The 22717-nt window shown below is 35.2% G+C and overlaps 1 protein-coding gene across 1 annotated transcript in view; it reads right to left on the bottom strand.

Annotated features, from left to right (window-relative positions):
• The window catches only part of LOC110458270 (arrestin domain-containing protein 2-like), a 117100-nt gene extending 101735 nt beyond the window's left edge, over window positions 1-15365 (bottom strand). The window contains exon 1 of the mRNA XM_021509891.1: window positions 14945-15365. The gene's annotated coding sequence lies outside the window, so the exon portion shown is untranslated. The remainder of the gene's footprint in view (window positions 1-14944) is intronic.
• Window positions 15366-22717: the final 7352 nt, after the last annotated feature.

Genomic DNA, 22717 nt, shown 5'->3' with positions numbered 1-22717 from the left:
TAATATTTATATATCTTCATCATACCAACTATATCTACAGTTAAACATGTAATTTTCTGATAAAGAGGTCAGTCATTTCATCCTCCTGAAGAAGGATTGATTGATAGGCCTGTAAACTCATCTATCACTGGAAACTATAAATCCATATATACCTAATCTAGGATTTTTTTGTTTAAACATAAACACTTATAATAAAATCTGCTCCACAAACATCGAATTCAAGATGTTAAAATATCTGGAAACATAAAATTTCTAGTATGTCTAATAAATGTCTATAACAGAGTTACTACAGGGAACACAACATGAGGCCCAGAGGGCCTGTATCGCTCACCTAGATATGTTCAAAGTACTTGATGTGAGGTAAAGATATAGCACTCCATGGAAGTTAATGCATGTACATGTGAAATTTCAAAAAGATCCATCCAGTATTTCTGGAGATATAGTGAGAACAAACTTCCAATGTCAAAATCCAAGATGGCACCCTGGTGGCCATCTTGTTTTAATGAAAACACCCCTATAGTAACAGGCACTACTAAACAACTTGCCCCTAGGGGGACCACATCCATCGTTTATACAAAATTGAGTCCCCTTGTACCAAGGATGCTCAAGACCAAATAAGGATAAAATCCCTTAATCCCTATGGTAGAAGAAGGATTTTAAAGGTTTCACCTCTATTTCCCCATTAGGCCTCACTTCTCTGCCCCCAGGGGGGCAACCCCACCCATTTATACAAAATTGAGTCTCCTTGGCCCAAGGATGCTCCAGACCAAGGTAGCAGAGTACAGTAGAGGGTTGTGGCCATGGGTGATATTTTTGTTAAATGGCTAACCCCTGTATAATGATATGTAAAAAAAATATAAAATTAAAACTGTACTAAAATTGGTATAAGCATGATGAAGTGGGCTATGTGAGCTTCACATTTGTAAAAAAGAAAGAAGATTTCTTTGGTTCGAGAATAAAATTTTGGCCATAATACGAAAGGGTGCGTACACATGAAAAGCTAGCTTTACAGGAGGTAAAATTTTGACAACAGCACACGACGCAAAATTGCAAAAAATCAAGTTCTACAATTTTACTGCGACCCAGATAATTCTGCAACCAGGTAGGTAATCTTTAATTTCAGACAGAGCTTAGGAAAAAAATTACTACTTGCGGGGGTCAAATTTTGGGTTAAAAATAGCATTTTTTGGCATTTTTTGGTAATTTTTGATGTGGTAACCATGGTTTTCACACAAGTGACATACATAGAAAAAAGAGGTTTATACACTTCTCAGTGCTTTATATGTATTGTAAATGAAATGCAGTTTACAAATATATATACATGTATACATGTGTTGTGTAGGGTAAATCCGCTGTGTTTACATTTCCTCGACATGTGCCTTGTTTATCAGAGTCGGGCCATTTCTACTGTATTCTGCTACCCAAATTTATTAAAATCCACCTAGAAGGTGAACGTAATCCTATGTACAATTAAAATCTGCCACACTACTCCCCCCTTTTTTAAATGTGTTTGTCCTGGAATACCTCAATCCTGGTCACAGCACCATCTGTAACAGGAAAGAGAGTAGTGTGCTTCCACCGGGGAAAGAACCCGTGATCCGTAGGTTCCTAGTCCGATGCTCTACCACTGAGCTAAAGGGAAATTCCCTCTAGCTCGAAGCTAGAAGCTTAAGGCGACCATAATCCTATAGCACAATTAAAATCTGCCACACATTTATTAGGTCAAATACAGTATCCTGGGCTGTATGTTTTTGGGTTATACAAGTGAGTTTTGTAATGTTGTATTTGTCAGTTATGTATGTGATCTGTCAACACGTAATCAGATTTTGTCCAAACTAACATTATATTTATGCTACGCTGGAAACCTCAAGCTAACACCCAACACATTATATGTTTCCTATCCAAACATACCACACAAAATATACATGGAGACTACAAATTGATCAAAAATCCATTTTTATATTTGAAATTGAAAAAATAAACGCTGAATTTATTGTCCAAACAAAGTGCAAATGTTTATGGCACCACAAAGTCTGAATTTGAACAAACGAGAGTTCACCCCAAGGGCATGACAATATTATACAATTGCAAAGCTTCCACCTGTTAAATTCCTATGGTATCTGAAAAATTCCAGTAAGGATGAGAATTTTCTGTTCACTTTATAGTGATATTGCAGTGGGTTTTTTTCCGTTAATTTGGGACTGGGCCTTTTTGTTTCATTTTGGGCAGAAAATATACAATTTGGGAAAGAAGTTTTTTTAGAGCAAACTGCAAAATTTGGCAATAAGGCATAAAGGGGCCCATTATCTGCCCTAAAAAGTCCCCAGAAAATACATGAATATAATCACTACTGCACTTTCAATTTCGATTTCATCATGATACATCTAAATCAAGACTAGTATTTATTTATTTATATTATGTTCCAGTAAAATATTCAAATTTTCAGGTGATGGGTTGATTACAGGTATATATTCCTCATACTTTAAACCTTCTATAGTTTAAATTTAGCTAATATGTTTCTTAATCATTGTCAAAATTGCATTTTACATTGTTAATCACGCAATAATTTCAACAGATTAATGGATGACAGATCATCAAACAATCAATTAAATTAGTTATGTTGTCAATCAATATCGGATAATATTTCATCATCAAAACAACACTAGAAAAGAAAGGGGACATAACTCCTTTAAAGGGGAAGAAGTTAACATTTAAATGCAGGTCCACTACTACTGATCATATGTACAAAGTTTCATAGAAATTAGTCTAGAATTTTAAAGCATTTTTTTCTTATGATTGTTTTTTTACAAAAAGGGGCATAACTCTGTTTAAAAGGAGAGGAAAAGGAAAAAAAAGTAGGTGCGCAATTTATTGATGTTAAGTCATTCGCCCCTGTAATTACATAATGTACTAAATTCCAACCTTTGAATTGAAGGAGTTCAAATGTGTGTTCAGGGGTGAATGAGTTAAAGGAAACATTATTTTGTACAAATTAAAGTTCCTTACCTGAGAATGTGATTCGATCATGCACCTAATCTAATAACTTTTGAAAGCGGCATTGATAAATTTTGGGGAAGTAATGAAAGGAGATTCACAACAACATCTGAGTGACCTCACATCAAAAACATTGTTATTTACTATCATTTAATAAATATGGACTATGATCTGAATATTGAGGCAGATATCAGAATAAACTAAGTTAAAGTTTATATCAGTCCTGTAGTTTAGGGGGAACATATCAACAAAATATTGCTGTGTACCAGATAAGCAATCTGATTTCAGCCCCTCACCTCCTTTCTTATTTGCATAAGGGGGATGTGGGGGGGTTAAATAGACATATATATATATATTTGTATATAACAAACAGCAGTAAAAAGTAAAATAACAGTTGAACTCAGGAAAGGAAACAGACAATGCCAGATTAGAACCAGATGGTGATACAAGGGACATCTAGTGCAGACTTAATGTATAGCACACCTGTTGTTTTTTTACCTGACAGAAATACTTAAATTCAAAGTAACACATATGTAAATCTATATCCAGAACTTAGGAAATGAAGGTGAGAGGATAGGTTTGAGTCGGGCCACTTCCTCCGGTCTAATTTCTCCTTTAGTTCCAGACTTTTTCGTAAGACAGAAATACATCTTCATTGAGCAGCGAACACTACAAACTCGTAACAGCGTCTGCCTGCCAGAGTAGTGAAAGACATCAAAGTGTTAAATAGAAAAACATTCAAATTCTGCGCAAAACACAGGAAATTGGAAAACACTTTATATTGGTCTGAATTAAAGATGTTAACAGTCTATAATCCCTTCCTAAGTTATCTCCCTTTAATTGAGTGGCCATCGGCATTGATATTACATAAAATGAACACAAAAATGACAAAATCAACCTGTGTGTTCCATAATTAAATAACCAATATTGTACTCTATACTTGATATCCCACCGTCAAGTTTTTATACAAATATCTTTCAAAGTTAAAATGTCTGCTCCAAAAATGGAATGGAATTATAATATTTGACTACCTAAATGTTCCTACAAATTTTTCCTTCTATTTCTTATTACTGAAACAATAATTGTAAATTATTTTTAGCAGATACCCAATAAGTAACATTGTTGGAAGCACTATTGTGAGGTCAAAGGTCAAAGGTCGTCATTGATCAACTGGATCTAGGAAACATGTCCTTTTTTTTCCTATTTTAGAGAAAACTTTACTTAGGTATTCTCCAAAAAATAACATTTTTTTACCAGCACAGGACATAAAAGCTTAATAATGAAGGCACGTCCTTAAACCAAAGAAAAGGACGAAATCTGTTTATTGTATTTATACTGTATTTGTTATCAACAAGCTCTCTGTCATTTCTTGAAGTTTAATAATTGACTTTGTGACCTTGACATATGACCTTCAGCGATTACTCGACCTTACTTTATCATCTGTCATAGAGATCACACCAAGGCTAGTTGGGTGATACTTTGTTTGTCCGCTGCTTGTCTGTGTATCAACACATTTGTGTGATATATAAACAAATAAATTCATTAAATTGAGAGAAACAGATGTTTCAGAAATTCTTCACTAAATAACCTCACTTTGACATCTGTTGCCAATCGTTCTTATCAGCATATCAAGCTTTGAACATCTACATATAGCTAGACTCTAATCTTCAACAGTAGGCAGCCTTTTTTACACTGTACCTAAAATTCTTCAATTTACCTTAGGGAAAAATCCCTCTCTAATAATCTTCATATAATGTACAAATAATTTTATTGAGATATCATCAATATTAGTAAGTAAAGATGAAATACACAAGCAAGTCATATTCCCTCAATTTCTGGAAGGCTTAAATATTGAAGTTGATCAAAGGGCTTAGGAGGCAGTACCCAAATCGGATCACTTTTTGCAAAAATACTTATAAATCAAAAATTGTGTCAACAAATCAGTTATAACAATGATGTAGCATTAGAGTAGATAGCCCTACACCATTTTTTGTCTACAGATGATGAGTTTTAAGTTCAAACACACGTAGCACCAGAAAACGTAATTCAAACTCAAATGTTATTGTTTAAGTTACAGTTTTTTTAAATGGTGCGTGCGATGACTATACATTCTGTTTTGGACTAAAGAAATAAATTCACACTATAGAAATACGTTTTGTCATATGAATTCTAAAGGTCATCATGAAATGTTAATATGCCGACAAAAAATATTCATTTGAAGTGTAAGATACTGCAAAATTCAAGCCTTGATCCGATAGGGCTCCTGACATTCGCAAAAAACGGAAGCAATGTTAGGTGACTTCAGAGCGTTCTATAAATATCTCAAGTGAGCCCTGGTGATAATTTCGTTTGTAAGAACACCAATCGATTCTCTTCCTTTGATACAACCATAAATGAATATAATTCCTACTCAGATTTTTCGATGAATGAATAAAATGATGGTTTGGTGATCCGATTTTGGTACTGTTACCTTATAACTCTGTATAAAGTGAGACATGAGACCCGATTTCAGTATGTGACACTCCATCATTCCTTAAGTTAAGGAACGATGGAGTATCACATACTGAAATCAGGTCTCATGTCATAAGGTTTGCACATATAAAAATCGGCAAATCTTAGGCAACACAGCAATTAAGATACGACCTGGACAATGTGACACACAGTGAAAAAAGGGGCCATTACTCTGTGAATAGTTTGGTACGTACAAGACCTTATTCAGCAAGCCATCTTTTGCCATTCCAAGGCGTACTTTGCAAATATAGGTGACACAGTATATGACATATACCCCCACAAAGTGACATATACAGACTGACAGATGGAAGTGTACATCTAGTCTCCTCCAGTGGTACCAGTGGGGAACTATTAACACCAGTGCCAACATGACTCGACTCCTAATCTTCAGCCTCTCCAGCTTTCATACTTTTATCGAATGACTGTAGCATATCTGCATTTGTCTGATGATATTCCATTTACTGCATCAGTTATAATCAGAAAGAGAAAAGATCAAATCAGATTTTTTTTTCCTTTTATATAAAGAAGATGAAAAACCATTCTTTCTGGCTTACAGTTACTTCCCTTGCCATTGTTTTCCCTCATAGGCCTTGCTGCCTGTAAGGTTTGATCTCATTTAGATTCTGCACATTTCCAATTCCTTGACAGCAATATTTATAAAGTGTAGGACTTGATTTTTTGCTTTATTTCTATTTTCAAATATCCAAATTTGAAATCACTCTACTAAATTTCTATAAAGTATATTTTAAAATTTGATTTATATTTGTGTTTAACAGGACTGTCAATATAATCATACATATAGTTGCATTTTGATTTGGCGGTACAATAAAGGCCATGATTATGATGCACAAACAAAACAGCTACACTACACAGGTCATGAAACATCACCGTCACAAACATTTCTATTATCTATCTTATCAACTTATGTTTCTCTACAAGATTACAATAGCTTGCTACGTAAATGGAATAACAATTTTACATCATTACGGAACATTTTCCATGATGCATTTCTCCTATCAAATAAAACAACAAAGTTATCACGGCTGCCCAAAGCCAAATATTCCACCATTATCTGGCTGGTTATCTGCATGGCATCGTCACGAAGACATGATGTGCCAAATTAGCTGTTGCTAGAAGCAACAACAAATAGGAAGACATGACTTAAACAGGAGAGGATAAAGGTTTCGTTATTACTTTCTCTCCGTTGGAAAACTAATGACATGGAATCAAAGACAAACACTTACAAAAGTGCCAGCAATTTGAGACCATCATTGTTATATATGTGAGGTAAATTGAACTGATGTCTCCAGAATAAGTATAACAATGCAGCCCGGGCCCAGAGCTCATCAGGACCTAATGAAGAATTTGTCTGGCTATTTCTGCTTCATTTACGAGACATTTCTGCCCATTTTTTTTTTATGGTTTACGGTCTATATAGGTCTGAATTATCACATTATTGACAGACCTTGGAAATTCTATATATCCTTTGCAATTTTCACCTTGGCAATTATAACCTTTGTGATACTTATTTTGGCAATTCTTACTTTTGTATTTCTTACAAAGATAATTCTATGATTTGTATCCAAAATTGAACTCAAATTTTTCCGTTACCTTTATTTTGTTAAATATCAAAAAATCAAAACAAAAACCATACATAAGTATTGGAATTTATCAATATCATTCAAATACAAAATAAAATACAAAAACACTTGACATTTTCAGATTTTTCTCAAAAACTACATTTTGAACATTTATACTCGGGGACAATGAATACATGACTATTTCCAGAGTTCCTGATCTATAACTGTACAATGTACCTCACAGCTCGTCATATAATTCACCCAGCAAATCAGTGCCGACATTTACACGATCCCAACAATCTGATCAGAGGGCCGCATGTGGCTACCACATGTTCACAACCTCCATTCCAGAGCGACACCACATAGCACTGGTAGCTCTATGTTACAAGATAATCTGTTTGTTTTATCCCTACACACATCTTTTCTTGTCTTATGTAACCTTATAATCCCAGCTATGTAAATATCAATGTTCTACCTCCTCGGAAACACAAACACCAATAAGCATCATCAAGTCGAGGCCACATTGTTCAGGTCCATAGAGTGCAACGCATCGGAGTCACATCAGTACCTCATTGTAAGTAGTAAATAAAGCTCTTCTCGTAAATGTAGAGAAACAAATCGGTACAATAAATTTGTATACTATTATGCCCCCTTTTGAATGAAAAAAATACAGTCTTTACAATGAATTTCATATTGTAATTATGCCCTTTTGGAAATTCCTTTACCTCATTTGACACTTTTACAACTGCTGCCTGTGTTTCACAACATAACAGTTAAAAGAACTTCAAATTTTGGAAAATAATTAAAAGTGAAATTAGGTAATGATATTTCATAAAATGTAGGAATCCAATCTTTAAGTTGTGAGTCCCATTACTTATCTTATATACAACATTGAAAAGTCATTTTCTTGTGAAATTTACTTTATGTTACTCTACATTTAAACAAAGATAAGTTGTAATTGTTTCCTTAATTATTTCCCACTTACCAGTGATGTTGCAGAAAGTATTCAAATTATTAACAGCAATACCAGCAGCGCAATGGACAAGCTCAACGCTGTTTGATATCAAGCTTAAGAGGTATATATGGGGATCAAAATTTCCCAAACAAGATAATGTGGAGCATTAACATTGAGAAGGCAAAATGTGATGATACTTTGTCAGTGACAGCTATGAGAATGAAAGTGTTTGAATTTAAATTGACCCATTGAAGGATAAAGAACCAGGACATCTAGATTAGATGCTGACCAAAGGTCAGAAGTTTCTAATTGTTCACCTAAAACTACTGTGAAAGACAAGATATAGTGACGGTAGGTAATGTAAAAATGAGGAGTTCCGAATGGATGTTCCGAATGCAGTAAGCAAAGCAACCAAGTTAAGTGAGTGGCTACGGAATACCTCAATAATATTAATAAAGTATTAATGTATTAAGACTCACATTAAATAGGCAAGCAAGTCCAAGTCTAAAAAATGACAAACAAAAATTGGAACTCTCCTTTGTTGGAGATACAACACATGGTGCTTTAACTCTACCTTAAGTGTAGAGTCAACTCTTCTGGAAGGTTGTTTGCTTGTCCTAGTAATCATATCTACATTTTGACTGCAAAAATCAAAAGAATCTCACCATCTAAATTCTGCTAGTCAAACGTTAACCTGCTTATGCTGACATCTATATTAAGGGACTACCTGTGTTAAGAGACCACTTTTAAAGTCCCTTATTTTGTTGATCTCATTGTGAAATTCACTTGTATTAAGAGACCACCTGCATTAATAGACCAATCTTTGAACTTCTCTCCAGGGTGGTCTATATAATACAGGTTGGACTATATATATACATATGTATATATACATATATGGAATCTGTTTACTTCAGACACATGTCAGCAAACAAATGATTTAATACTTATCATAAAATCAACAAAAACAAAATTGCATGATGGGAAAACAATCTGGATCTTTGGCTGGTCTGAAAGTGTACTCTTTGACCTCACGATAAGGGGTGTTGTCAGGCCACCCACCTGCCCCTAATTACAGGCAGTGATCGATGGACATCATTGACTACCAATTATCTGGACAAGTGGAGTTACAAGGTATTTGTTTAGGTATGTCTCACACTCCATCAACACTAGCTCCCAGGTCATCACCTCCCAACCCATACATCAATTATAAACCCCAAACTCTCTATAGTCCACAAACCATAACATCCTCCCCCTCCTCCTCCTCCGACGAAAACAAAATGTACACCGACCTCACACCAATTTAACCCCCAAACACGGTTTGACCTGTGTTTTTTCGGGAATTGCCACTTTTCTTGAATTGGAAATAACTTGCAGTGTATTGAAGCACAAAGACCTACTCTTCTTTCCTTTTTTTAAAATTTTAATGTAGATTTTCTTATACCCTCTTGTACGTATCCAACAGAAACAGTCAATATCAGAATCCTTCTCTGCTCTGCTGAAAGCAAACTTTACAGAAATTTAATTGTTACGATTTTAAAATTGTCTAAATATTTTTGTACCAAAAAATCCACATCTCAAAAAGACAAACCTCAAATAAAACTAAATAGTATAATAAATAGATTAGCCGCCATTAATACATGAAAGAATATCTCAACAAAATCCTTATTAATTTACAAGTCACCTTTATTATATTGCCAAAATCTCTTTATAACGTCAAATTCTGCTAGACGGATAATGGCAGTATACAAAGTTTTTCAAAAGATAAAGATGAAAGCAATTAATCAGAAGAGCATCACAATGATTTGAACTTTGACCACTTGCATACAGAGTCTATTAAGTGACACATCCTCTGGCCACGATAATTTTCTTTTTTTCAGTTTGATAAGATCTTCCACACAAACATGTACTTTGTGTCCATAACCAACCAATGTTCATACCCTTACCCCTAAAACAAGTTATCATTCATGAAACTTGAAGGTCTTCACAGTTTTCATTTTGTTTCTTCAAAACCCTACCCAAAACTATAAAACTATGAAAGTAACAACACTAAAATGAATGCTGTCAGCTGGAAGGACATGTCCAGGGGTTTCTAGGGGTTTTAGGAGTTACCAACGATCTCCCCTGAATTGGGAAAACTGATTTAGTAACAATTCACCTCTTCCACTTTTCTTCCCTTTTTCATCATTTTTTTTCCAAATAAAAAGAACGTCCTATTCCTACTTGTTGTTTGCACCTATGCAGAAAATTAGGAAATGAAATTATAACATGCTGTTTAAGCAAAACCTTTTGATTATTGTTCTTTCTTGTTAATCTTTCTGTTTTAAGATTAGAGTGAAAATGTCTAAATCTCATTGGGAATGCAGCCAAAATCCAAATCTATCGTGATAGAAAAAATCCTGTATCCATAACATACAACGTTAACACAGGGAAGGGATTAATTACCAGCGCACCAAAATATTTATTCTACAGTAAATTGGCTCCTAATGTCTATTGATATAGTGCTTAATATATATTTCTATGCTCCAAATTTATTCGAGATGTTTTCCATCTATACAAGATATCTGTGTCGCCATTTCCATTTGGTACTTGAAAACTGCATAAACTCAAGAGCATATGGCTGGCTATATAGCGTCTAACAAAAGCCTTTCCCTGTAGTGTTTAGTGAAAAGTATGTGCCTTTGGGTTAATATTTCACAATTATATATTTACGATATCAACTCAGAATGCTGTTAGCTGCTGTCATTAATAGGAATATAATTGATATAATATACACCTATTATACAGAATAGTACAAACACTATATGGAATTCTTCCAACTGTGGATCAATGTTAGTCCTTGTACTGTGAAATACAACATAGAAACACTTCATTGCAGGGAGACAATTTTTTGTAACATAGTTGTACTCTTTTAATTTTATCAAACATACATTTTATTATCATTAATTTGGTTATCTTGGTTATGATGTCAATATACTTAACAAACTGTAGTGCAACGAAACCTTTATAATCTAGATATCTGTATAATCTGAATATCTTTATAATCTGGATCCCTGTATAAGCTGAAAACATGTATAATCAGGATCCCTGTATAATCTGAATATCTTTATAATTTGGATCCCTGTACAAGCTGAATACCTGCATAATATGGATCCCTGTATAAGCTGAATACCTGTATAACTAAGACCTGTATAATCCAAAGAAATATCTTCCTAATACCTGTATAATTGAGACACCTGTGTAATTTTAATACCTGTATAACATGTACAATCTACACACTTATATAATCTGCACACTTGTATAATCTAGACACTTGTATAATCTACACAATTGTATAATCTACACACTTGAATAATCTACACACTTGTATAATCTACACACTTGTATAATCTATAATTTACACACTTGTATAATCTATAATTTACACACTTGTATAATCTACACACTTGTATAATCTACACACTTGAATAATCTACACACTTGTATAATCTACACACTTGTATAATCTATAATCTACACACTTGTATAATCTAGACACTTGTATAATCTAGACACTTGTATAATCTACACACTTGAATAATCTACACACTTGTATAATCTACACACTTGTATAATCTACACACTTGCATAATCTACACACTTGTATAATCTACAAACTTATATAATATACACACTTGTATAATCTACAATCTACACACTTGTATAATCTACACACTTGTATAATCTATACACTTGAATAATCTACACACTTGATTTGAACTTTGACCAGTATAATCTACACACTTGTATAATCTACACACTTGCATAATCTACACACTTGTATAATCTACAATCTTATATAATATACCCACTTGTATAATCTACAATCTAGACACTTGTATAATCTACACACTTGTGTAATCTACACACTTGAATAATCTACACACTTGTATAATCTACACACTTATATAATCTATAATCTACACACTTGTATTATCTAGACACTTGTACACTTGTGTAACTTGAATAATCTACACACTTGTATAATCTACACTTGTATAATCTACAAACTTGTATAATCTACACACTTGTATAATCTATAATCTACACAATTGTATAATCTACACACTTGTATAATCTACACTTGTATAATCTACAAACTTGTATAATCTACACACTTGTGTAATCTACACACTTGTGTAATCTACACACTTGAATAATCTACACACTTGTATAATCTACACACATGTATAATCTACACACTTTTATAATATACACACTTGTATAATCTACACACTTCTATAATCTATAATCTACACACTTGTATTATCTATACACTTGTATAATCTACACACTTGTATAATCTATGATCTACACACTTGTATAATCTAGACACTTTTATAATCTACACACTTGTATAATCTACACACTTGTATAATCTAGACACTTGTATAATCTACACACTTGTATTATCTAGACACTTGTATAATCTACATACTTGTATTATCTAGACACTTGTATAATCTACACACTTGTGTAATCTACACACTTGTATAATCTAGACCCGACCAAAATGTACCCCCTTGATATTTTGTATACACTGACCAAAAAGTAACACACCCCCCCTATGAAAAATCTTACATTTCTGTATTTTTAGTCCAATTGAGTTCAGAAATTGATCAGGATGTTACAGGGGAATATTTATCCACCCCTACCCCACCAAATCCTCACACCTGGGGCCTGGAAATTATGCTTAGATAATTTTCAATCACGGGCAACAATAAGGTTTGCAAGTCATGTAGAAACTATCATTACCAAACCCCTCTTCAACTCCCCATCCCCGGATACTTTTTATACACTCAACCAAAATGTACCCACAAGATATTTTTTATACCACTTACCAAAATGTTCCTCTTAGATACTTTTGATACCCTTACCAATATGTATCCCCTGTATACCTTCTGTATTACATCTGAAATGTAGCCAAGAAAATTCCTAATTTTTTTTATTGTGAATCTAAGAACCCCATCCTCACTCCCTGTTTCTTTTTAAGCACTTACAAAAATACAAGATAGGGGGGGCACTTTTTAGTCAGGGTATAAAAGTATCCGGGGGTTATTTTGGTTGGGTGTATAAAAGTATCCGGGGGATACATTTTAGTCAGGTGTATGAAAGTATTTGGGGGGTACATTTTGGTCACGTGTATAAAAAGTNAGGTGTATGAAAAGTATTTAGGGGGGTACATTTTGGTCAGGTGTATGAAAAGTATCTGGGGGGTACATTTTGGTCACGTGTATGAAAAGTATCTGGGGGGTACATTTTGGTCAGGACCTGACAGGAATATGAAAAGTGTCTGGATACTATTTAAGCAAGAGGCACATGTTATGCATGACACTGGTATAATCTAGAATTCTGTATAAACTATATACCTGGACAATCTGGATACCTGTATAATCTGGACACATGGACAATCTGGATACCTGGACAATCTGGATACCCATTTAACAAGACCTTTCACTGAACTTTAAATCTAAATAAAACAGTGAGCTCTTATTGTTTGCTAGGAAATCACTTTCTTTTATAAATACTGTGTTTATCCTCCAATAAGTCAAGGGGACCAACACATAATCTCTAGACTCAATGTAGGGGGTGGGTCCATTACAGGACAATGAAGTATCATTTGCTAGTAATTCTATTGAACTGTAATTGACATGGTTGGGCTTATTACCAGGCATGGGCTTATATCATTGCAAGATAAATGAAATATTTAGTCATCAACATCAGCAAATAAGCCTGAACAAGCGGCACGCATGTCCAAATATCCAATTCTAAGAGCCATTATAATATGAATGCTAAACAGTACAACATAAATATATTACATTTTTTTGTAACTGCCGAAAACATCAACTAGTTTGATGTACTTTTAACAACTGACAATTTGTTAATAAATTTTGACCTAGACATCAATGTATTGAATTACTGAAGATAAACTATTGCAATCTAAGATCTGCATGTAGGGAATGTAGAACATGATGTATCACAATTAAAAGCTTGGACACTGATAGACAAACCACGTGGGGATAATAAAGTTATAGTACCTGCCTATAATTACATCTGTCCTTAATCAATAAATGCCTTCTGCTGTGGGTGCTTTGGTCTCGTAACATTGCCTTGAACTGAATTCCTTCCCTAGGAATCATTATAATTATGAGACCGTATTTCCCTAGCTCAGCAGTGGGCTATCGGTAAACAATCCCAACTATATCAAAACAGATTAAATTGAAATTATATTGTAGGAATATTTTTATCATATTCTGATCATGAGAGGCGTACATATTCATGGTGTGATATACTTGTTTGTGATGGATTTAGGAATCAACAAAAGTTTTGTCATGATTCATTTTTGCTGCTTAAGAATAATCAGTAAACATGGCCTTTAAGCGATTACAAATGCAATTGAAATAGTAATTAGTCCACAAAGTGCAACTGAAATCAAAACATTTTTTTCACAATTTAAAAGTCAATTCAACATTAATATTTTCTACTAGGTTGATTGACATACGATAGCATACATTATGCATACAATTATATTTAAAATATACCATGTATAGAATTTGGAGTTCTACTTATAGTTATAATATAGCTAAAGTCAAATTGTCAATAATACCAAGGACTTATAGATAATCTAACTCCGTGATATTTAAATACTATAATAGTTTCAGGCCTAATAAGAAATAAAATTAATTAAATACTTTAAGTCTTTTGGTAGACAATAAACCATATTAAAAAAATGAGGCGTCTTACTTCCATTCTATTTCGTTGCTTGCCTAGAGCTGCAATACTTGCATGTAATTAAAATGTTTACGGTGAAAATTTCAGGCCGCAAAAATTTCTACTGAGGTTACAATACAAAATTATGCTAACTTACCGTGAAAATGTACCTTCCTGTCACATATTTCTTCCACGGTGAATATAGTAGTCCATATGTGTACCTAAAATGTCTGCCTACAGTTTGTGTATTCTATCGAAATGAGCGCCAATGTCTGTGATTGAGCGAAATATCGGTCACAGTGCGATAAGCGACACACACATGTATGCGTGGGCGGTGTCCTACTTTCACATTCGCGACGTCAACATGTTTCTCATTGTCGACAATCCTCTTGCCTTCGACAGCCCATGTTACAGTTGCACAAGCGCCCTTGGGGTCGGGCCATAGCTGTCACCCCCTGGGGAAGGACCCCTGCATCCCGCTGTGATACGTTAGACCCTCCGAAACACTCTGATACACTAGCTGATAGCTCGCCACTTTTCAAGCGACTGCTGTACGAGAAACCAAGGGAGATAATTCCCACACACATTTCAGGGCAACAGTGCAAATGTTTAACTTCAATTTGACCTAACATGGAGGTCTTGTTCATTTAGTTGACTGTTATCTTGAGGTTATCGCCCTGTGTATAATCTACAGTCAGTACGATAATAGAGGCATATTGTGACGGGAGCAAAAATTGACGCATTGAAGTAAAAAAAAAAAAATCTGTGACAGCAATCACATTCTCAGCTTGAACAAAAATAGACATCTATGCACAGACAGAGATGGAAACAGGAATTTCGAAAAGGAGTAGGCTAACAATTTTTGAAGCCATGACTTCGTATACTCCTTTCGCCAAAGGTGCGATAACTGATGAGTTGAGTGCTCTCTGAGGGAATTAGGACTAGAAAGCTCCCCTGAGAAAAAAAATGAAATTTAGAATAACTCCATATATGGTGCGATCATTGGGGAATTTTGTATTTAATTTAGCTTTAGAATTCAATTAAATTTTAGGTATCACCAATTTTTAGCATTCATGTTTTAGTAAAAAAAAATCTTTTAAATCCGGTCCTGTGAAATAGACTTGATTTTTTGGCACTTTGCAAAAAAAAACAAAAAATAACAAATGTATTTGCCTTAAAATTGTGGACCAAACCAAAATATGTATCGATATATGTCAATATGAGGCGTATAGAAAGAAATTTAGAAGCTATATGTGGTCAACTTCATTTTTTTCTGTTAACTTTTATTGTTTAAACGTATCAACATGGCCTCTAAAAGCAAATCAATAAGTTAAGGGAATCTACAAGCCCGGATGATAAGAAGGTTTGTTTATCTCCGAGCGGTGCAAAGTGGAAAGGTGTGTGCGCTAAATCGGAGCACTTTATAATCTTCAACGATTTTCATTTTTTATCTGAAGTTGTTAAAAAAAATACATATTTTCTTTTAAAATGTTTATTTTAACCTGAAAAAATAGCTTCATTAGACGCATTACCAGAGCGATATACTTCATAATGACATATTAGTCGCAGTCTTGCTCAGGTCCGAAATTCGTGCGCGCGCGCATTTGGGGAAGGGTTGGGGAGGGGCGCCCTATATAAACACGGAATATTACATTAAATCTAAACCGTGATACAGAGAGATACATGCAGCAAATGGGGAAATGTCACCTTTTTTACATGGATATTTTAGGATGAGAAATGACATTATTTTCATTGACTGGCATTTTTTTGGTCCTATCCCCCTGTCCCCATACAAATACCATGGACTCATGTCAAATCAATAACAGTAATTCAGGTGTTCCCTGCTAAAGTCGAGCCAATTAGGGACGAAGAAAACTGCGAACTACACTTAAAGAATTGTTTACTCAATACTCTGTGGTCGAGGGATAACCGTTCGAGGATGTTAGCGTTATGGTTTTTAGCCCCAAGTAAATACCAACCTGTAGTTAACGTGTAGAGTGTGAAGTAGTATTACTGTACCGACGGTTGGAAAAAGTACAGCAAACCAATCAAAAATGTTTCGTATAAATTTATATAAATTTTATTCATTTTACAACAATTCTAAAACATTTTAAACTTATATATTAACCGCTCTTAGGCCGTCTTAATTTAGGAGGAAACTGGTGTACCGGAGAAATTCCACGTGGTCGGACAGGTGACCCAAAACATTTTTACGTCCAGAAATCGAACCCCGGCCGTCTTGGTGAAATGCTAGAGCTATCCACTGTGCCACCCGACCGCCATGAGAAAAATAAATATACTTCAGGAAAGTGAAAATTTAAAATTCCATCTGCTGATAATGGGCGTTTTCAAAACGATAACTGAATGCACGGTTTTCAAACCCCTAAAATCATATAGGTTTCCCCCACGCATTGTTATGTCACGTCAGTCTTTAGATCTACTAACGAAAGAATTCAAGAACGAAAAATGCATTGAAACAACGGACCCTATAGCATTTAATGGGGTATGTGTAAATAGCACTGTTCATGACCTTGAGCAACAATATCCACTGAACCTACCTCACGAAAAGGAGGTTAGGGTGTCACGTGTTCAGTTATTAACTGACAAACCGGTACAGTCTAAATGACGACACGAGTACCTGGATAGCAATATACGAACAAATTGTATATGTATAAGGCACAGTGCAATTACGATAGGTAGTTCGTTATTTTTATAAACGTCTTGAACGACACAAACTAGCGTACGTTCTACTCAGTATTTATAAATTTCATAATACGGATACATTAATAGTACAGTACATGCACGAATTATGACAGTTAGTCTCTATCTGAAACCTTCATATAAAATACGTACAGTATTACTACATGAAACATTGTGATAATTCCTTTGACTGTGTCGTGAATACAGATAACAAAGAGTTTTTTTTTACTCATACCCTGTCCGGGCCTGGAAATCCTCGCTTACCCAGAGGTTACGCTCACTTTCGCTGTGCAGAGAACGTAAGTCGGCGTACAACCCCTGGAGTATCGAGGATGGGGTCTGGATACCCTATGTGTATTGACAACATACATGCCCCATGACTAAAACAGACGACTATTTCCTCTTTATGATATGAAGGGACCGAGAAGAGGAGTCCGGTATTTTGGACTACCAAACTGTCTCATTTAGCCTGTTATTCCAGAGAGAACGTTGTATAAAGATACTTCTCTATTATATTTTCTTATAAATAATGGCCTTATTGATCAAATGCTTCATTTCTATTTTACGATAATTTTCTCTTATTTTATTACCTAATTTGTTGTGCGTTAAACGGCGCGGGCGTGTGAACTCGCACGGACGCACGAGTTAGCCCCCTTTGATGAATACGGTAAGCGCTGAAGATCTGTCATTCCAGTTTCGTTAATCACCATTCTGTGATTATAGACACCATCTGAATTTCTTTTGTCATATAGAGAGTTACGACAAATTATTTCACTTAACAAAAGTCTGTTTGTAAAGTATTCATTTCTGAATAGACAAGCTTTCCCCCACACAAAACGCTCTGATAAAAAACAAAATGTCAGTTTATAAAAGTGAATATCTCACATAAAAAGACCGTTTTAGAAACTGTTTTTTTCTTCTTCAGTAAAGTCGTTTAAACGTGTTTTTGATGGCCAGCACACAGTTAGTCAGCAGATCCCTTTTATCAATTCCGACAAAACATTATAATAGCTAATAGAACTGTAATTAGAATAGCCTATCTATGTGCGCGCTTTAACAGAAAACTGTGTGTTTAGCTGTGTATGCGTTTAAATCACAGAAAAAAGATATATTCGTATGAAATATGATCGTTAACAAAATCTGACAAAGCCAAGGCATAAATTGTTAAAATTTGACAAAGTCACACGTGGATAAGGCATATGACATACGTGCATGCCCAAGCATTCCCATTAGTCCGGTCCGCGATAATCTTAAATGAATAATTAAATTCAAGAAAATTAAAAAAAATAAAATTGTCCGCCCAAAAGCTGGATATAGAATACGGTAGATACACTTACGTCGAAAAGTAGAAATAGATATTGTGTAATATTTATGTAAATATTATCTTAAAGATGATAAACAAATGTACGTACTAAATATTATACGCCATCATCATATAACGTAAGTAGCCTTTAATATGTTGAAAATAATTCAGCTTTGGAATACACGAACTCTCCCCTGTAGCCCTACACGTGTGATTCGTGTTACTGTATCGTTGTATGGTTACATTGTACGGTGCACTGTATACATTGGTTGAGGGGATATATAACACTCCAGCTAACACACAGACAGTTGAGGTTAATGTCACATCAAAGGGACGTAACCAGGACTATGAGTATGTGGAAGCATACGAAGCGCGAAGAAGGGGGTGGGTTTGGGAGGGGGGTTACCCCCCGGCTCCCGAGATTTTTTTTGAATCTGGAACCAATTCTGGTGCAGTTTGAGACATAAAATACCTATCATTTTCATATTTGGCTTTTAATATTTTTTATCAAATGCGTAATAATTAATTTAACCTGATATACGTAGACGATCATGCGCCTGTTATCTGAAAAAAAGTATACTTGAAAAAATTACGTGGAAGCCCGTGCGTCCGTGCGTACGCCTGGTTACGTCCCTGCATCACACCATATCCATCGTTACAAATGTCTATAATTGTAAATAAAGTTATATCATGAAAATCCTCTTGGAAACGGGACTAATTTTAGCCCTAAGTACAGATGATTGAGATTCTATTTTACAAGCCTCTGTGTGAAAAGCATTATAAATTATCCGGTTACGACATTACATACGCGCATGTCAAAAATAGCTACTTTAGTAGGAATTCTCAAAAATCTTAGCATTCTCAGCAGCTATTTTGGTCTACAGCAGCTCTCGGAAACGGTTGACAACCCTTGTCATGAAGCGACTTTTCCGCGATAACGAATGGTTTCACGTGCTTCAGTGACGTTTATAGTTCGTTTGTCTAAAAATAGAACAGTCAAAAGTAGTCCGAATTATTCTGACGTTTTATCGACTTTTTTCATATCGGTCTGTCGTCGATTAAGACCGATATGAAAAAAGGCGATAAAACGTCAGAATAATTCGGACTAAGTCAAAAGCAGCTACTAATAATTTACATACCTTGTAGTATTTTATGGGAACGCGCGTTACTGTTAACAATCCAATTTAAGCGAGACTTCATCTAAATTTTAATTCCATTTGAACTTGAAAAAAATAATATTTTCCAAAATTTGCGAATATGAATTTAAACAATCCACCATATGTTACAAACATTATCGATTATATCTATTCGACCATGTCAGAATTAAATGTAATGAGCTCATGTCTTCCTCTGTGGATAACACATTTCTTTCATATATGCTGTTCTTTTGCGCGTGCAAGCCTGTCGCAATCAGCAATCAGGTGAGATGACATATTGGTACTGCAGTCATTGTTCATATTCAGCAAGTTTAAAGCTGATGAACATATATATGAAAACGATTGTATATGCACGCATATAAACTCCTACTCGAAAAAGCAAACTCGTATAAGGCCAGTCACACATAGTATAAGTTTACAGATAATACCTTGCTATTTTAATGTAAATATTTCGCAAAAACCCGCAAAAGTGTAAGATTCTGTTTTCTTTTTATGACTGCATTAATTCGGCAGTACAACATATATACAAACTAACTACAGAAAACTGTGATCTAGGCCCGCTTAGGTATTGACAATAATGGTTTGCGCAGTTACATATATAGAGGAATCTCAATCTATTTCAAGTGTGTAGAAATGTGCCTCTAATAGAAGAAGAAGATGATGTGCGAGTTAGTGTGAGTGTCTTTGATGATGATGATGATGTGTGCGAGTTAGTCTGAGTGTCTTTGATGCTGGTGATGTGTGCGAGTTTGTGTGAGTGTCTTTGACGATGATGATGTGTGCGTGTTAGTGTGAGTGTCTGTGATGATGATGATGATGGGTGCGAGTTAGTGTGTGTGTCTTTGATGATGGTGGTGTGTGCGAGTTAGTGAGAGTGTCTTTGATGATGTTGATGTGTGCGAGTTTGTGTGAGTGTCTTTGGTGTTGGTGATGTGTGCGAGTTTGTGTGAGTGTCTTTGACGATGATGATGTGTGCGTGTTAGTGTGAGTGTCTGTTGATGATGATGATGTGTGCGAGTTAGTGTGAGTGTCTTTGATGATGGTGATGTGTGCGAGTTAGTGTGACTGTCCTTGTGTAAGTACAAGTGTCTTTGTCCTATTGTCTGTAATTGCCATAAGTTGTAAAACTTGAGCAGATACAGAACTGAACTGAATTCTATCAGAAAACGTTGTACGGTCCAACGACTTTGTCAGTATCCTAGTCTATGCGTTCTGATGTAGCAGAACTGTACTTTGTTGATGAACGTTGAGCAGGAAACTCAATTGGTAGAGCGTCCGTCGAGAGTTTGGAGGGTCGTGGGTTCGAATCCCAGTCTCGTCGTGCATTTCTCTTTCTCCTTTGTAGTGTCTGTGACCAACCTTTTTTAAAGCATTGGACGTACGCTTGGAAATGGGGTTTTACAACCTCTGGGTTGTAAAATCTGGGTTATATTCGACGATGAAGTCTTAGAAAAAGGAGTGAGGAATGTAGCGGAACTGGACTTGGGCGAACGCCAGCAACCAAGTAGCTGATGTGGCAGGAGGTCCGTCTATACTGTAGTTCGGAGGGGCCCGGGTTCAAACCCCGGTCTGTCTGTGGTCACTATCCGGTACCATCCCTAGTAGACCGGATCGTAACCCTTGGCTAGTGAAGATGATACTGCGCAAATCTCCACCCTTTCGTTTTATAATTCAGCAAGTTTTCTTTGTCTGGTAAATATGTTTCTTGATTAGTGCCACTTCGTTGTTTCGTGGCGAAAAGACGAGATTCAGTAATGTCTAATTCTGGTTGTTTCGTGTTTTATGGACAAAAAGACAAAAGAACGAGAATAAAAGGTATTTTGAGTTTCGTCTTTTTCACCCCGATAAGACGAAACAACGAAATGGCACAAATCATTCAACAAAGGTTAATGCTTTTCACCTTTTTTTTAATCTTCATTATGGTTCTCAGGGGAGATTCTTTTTCTTTACCTCAACAATATACCTAACATAAAGTTTTCTGAGAATGAAGTTACCATACTTTCATTTCGTTGATGACCTTTATTATTTTTTTACCAAATGTTGAACAGAAAATGGCGTTTATAAATTATGCATAACTCGTGATCGATCCCATCGCTGTATATATATGCCGATAAAATATGCTCAGTAAAACAAATTAAAATAATGTTGATCCTGCAAACACACTAATTCAAATATGCAAACAAAATAATCAGAAATACAATTATCATGGGCCTAATTTTAACCTTATTATATGTTATTAGATAATAAATGCCAGACAAATCTAAATCTGGATCCTCGAGCAATAAAACTGCTTGTGAAAATTCGAGTTAGCGTTACCTTCAAATTAACATCGTTATGTTGTAATTGACAGCATGCCATTGGAAAATCCGAGATTCATGTCCCGCGAAAACACTGCTATACTGATGCAAGTCCCCGTCTGTGACACACTCTACACGAAAAACGAGTGCATTATCCTCTCACAACGAAAAAGTAAATAGTCGCCACAAAATTTTCCTCTCTAACCTCAGCTGTATATCTGAGTCTTATATACATACTTAGAACCCGAGCTCATTACCGGCTCGGGTAGGCATTGTTCTAGTCTTAACATATGGTTTTAATGAAATTAAACATTCTTCTCAGCGCCTAAAGAACATCCTATACAAAATAGACACCCACTATCACAAATAATAAAAAGATGACGTTACTGAGAGTCCGGAATTATTCCCATAATACCTCATTAACGTACCAAAATACTACACACATCAACGAAAAGAAAACGCTACACAAAGTT

Source organism: Mizuhopecten yessoensis, unplaced genomic scaffold, assembly GCF_002113885.1.
Source record: "Mizuhopecten yessoensis strain PY_sf001 unplaced genomic scaffold, ASM211388v2 scaffold9525, whole genome shotgun sequence".
Lineage (NCBI taxonomy): Eukaryota > Metazoa > Mollusca > Bivalvia > Pectinida > Pectinidae > Mizuhopecten > Mizuhopecten yessoensis.
Note: the sequence above shows the minus strand (reverse complement) of the source record. Positions and strands in the feature narration are given on the sequence as shown.